This window comes from Apis dorsata, unplaced genomic scaffold (assembly GCF_000469605.1).
Source record: "Apis dorsata unplaced genomic scaffold, Apis dorsata 1.3 scaffold_293, whole genome shotgun sequence".
Taxonomy (NCBI): Eukaryota; Metazoa; Arthropoda; class Insecta; order Hymenoptera; family Apidae; genus Apis; species Apis dorsata.
The window spans coordinates 739,978-742,629 of record NW_006263568.1 but is presented as its reverse complement, the minus strand read 5'-3'; the positions used below and the strand labels follow the sequence as shown (position 1 = coordinate 742,629).

General features: G+C 29.2%; 1 protein-coding gene across 1 annotated transcript in view; it reads right to left on the bottom strand.

Moving 5' to 3' along the window:
• The window catches only part of LOC102672985 (centrosomal protein of 135 kDa), a 23,728-nt gene that overhangs the window by 7,005 nt on the left and 14,071 nt on the right, over positions 1–2,652 (bottom strand). The gene's annotated exons all lie outside the window — the stretch shown is intronic.

The window sequence follows — 2,652 nt, the reverse complement described above, 5'->3', positions numbered from 1 at the left end:
AGAGAGAGAGAGAGAGAGAGAGAGAGAGAGAGAGAGGTTCACGAAATTGTTTATATGACAGAGCACCGCTCTCGAGATAGTATCTATGCTGATCGGGTATCTCGACCAGAATTCTCTATCTACCGGTGTTTCGTGTCAAAACGAACGCCCTTTTAAAGATGCCGTTCACCTTTACCGTTAAAGGGCATTGCACGGTTCCTCGAAATGCAGGGAACATTAGAACGTGAGAAGCGCTCTTAACTTAACAGGATACAGTGTACACGAGAACTTGTTGTAATCTTTGTCTAAATCTTTTATTCTAAAAAACCGCGATATATATATATATATATAAAACACGTATTTCTTTTAGATAGAATTCATCGAGTCTCTAAACAGACAGACAAGGTGTTTATGATAGCAATAAAAAATCGTGCTTTTGAGAAATTATTACAAACTTTCTAGGGTATTCAGTATTTATATTATTTTCTAAATGAAAATGAATGGTTGACTAACAAATGGTTGCATTAGTTCAATAAAATATTAATAATTTTTCAAATATAAGTAAGAGTAAAAATAAGATTTTTTGCTTGAATGCAAAGATAAATTTCTTATAGATTCCTTGTTTTATTCAGGACAGATGAAAGAGAGAATTGTAAGTAATAGATGATGGAATAAGATAAAGCTGAATCAGAGAAATTATCTCGTCGAATTGATTCTTAAGACAGAATTTATAGTTTGGTAACGTGTTACGTTAGTTACGTAGCTCAAAGTTGTGTAATAAGCTGGTTTGGAGAAGATGAAATTTGATACAGCTAAAAGATTCTAAGATGGAAGATGAAAGTTTTTGACATGAAATTCGAAAATATAATACTTGTATATTGTCAATATTATTATATATATTATTATATATTAAACATTTTTAATCATTATTTAATTCTATTATTTNATATAATATTATATAAAATCTATACAAAATTTGTTTTTTTAACTTTCCAAATTATAGCAAACATATAACTTAAGGAACATTATAAGAAAGTAACAAGGAAGAAATATCACAACATCTTTATAATATTTCCTGGCCATTTACAACTCATTAATTTTCTAAAAACAGATATTAAATTGTTTCCGCTATTTTGTAAAATACTATATAAACTACCGAAACGAAAGAGATAGAAATAAAAATTACTCGTAAGTTCATTGAATTAAAGGAAGAAGACAAAAATTTAAGTATCATTATATAAGTCAGATCTCTTTTAGAAATTACTTTTACTTACAATAATCGATAAAAATAATCTATTATTTTAGTTAAAACTTTTACCAGATATAGAATTATTAAATGAGAAAAGAAGATTTTTAAATGACGAACTATTAATTATATCCTATATTATTTAACATTTATTTAAATTTAATAAATAAAATTTACTTAACATTCAACAATTCATCCTTTAATAAATTCTTAATCCTTAATAAATCACTAGGAAATACATACATATATATTTCAAATGCCAAGACAATTCACCCCCTTTTTCCTAAAACAGAATTAAGATCTTGAAAGATTCCAGTTTCTGACTACAAAGATACCAGTTTACGGACATCCGCATCTCGAACAGGCATCAACAAGTTTAGCTCGCTATAAACCGATCTTGATGCTGACTTTCATTCTTTTCGAATTAAGTAACACAATTCGACGAAAGCGCGATCTAATGAATACGACCTTTCAAAGGTCAAACGACAAAGAAAGTTTGAAATTCGATAGCATGAAAATATTGCAGTTGGAAATATTTACATTTTTTTCACATTGTTTACACTCATTCACTGCCTTCCTCCACAGCTCTTAGGATTCTTTTATTATTTAAACTTGGTGCATTACACGAGACTTGTCGTGACTATCATCAACGGCTATTCACTTAAAGATTCAAAAGTGGAAATTGTCACAGATAATAATAATAATAAATTCTAAACGAATTGGAAAATATTCGAGCATGATTTCATTCCTATTGTACGTCGAACGTTACGAAAGCCCACGCACAAGAGTTTATTGCCTACTCGAATCACGGAACTATTGCGGATCTGATTCTCCCTATCGAACCGAATGGGGAATTCCAACGATAGAAACGCGGAGATGGTGAGTATGTGCAATTGTGAAGGCATTTCATGGCATGCAGATAGGTTAAAAATTTGTTTGGTAAATCTCTCATTGCCAATATTATCTGGAGAAACAGGATTGCATTTAGTAAGCAGATTGAAATTCAATCCTTAGAAAGGTTAAAGGAAAATGTAGATATAAATATCCTTAAGATACATAGATGGAAATAACAAATGGAGAGTTGTAACTAGAGACTAACAAGCGGAATAATGAATAAAACAAAAACTCAGTAACGTAGTGAGTGATGTACAGATGGTAGTAACTATACTAGTAATAAATAATAATGAATAGAGAGTTGACAGTAGTGAATGGTAAATAATTTACAAATAGTAAAATCTAGTAAATAATGAAGTAATAAATAAATTAGCAACAAATAGACGACGTGCAATGAATAAATATTAGCAAATAACAGAATTAGGTGAAGAATTAAAAAAAAAAAAAAATGATACACATGAATAGCATTAAATGAATAATAATAAAAAATAACAGATAAAAATGTAAGATATTTTTAATTATGAGGAGCAATA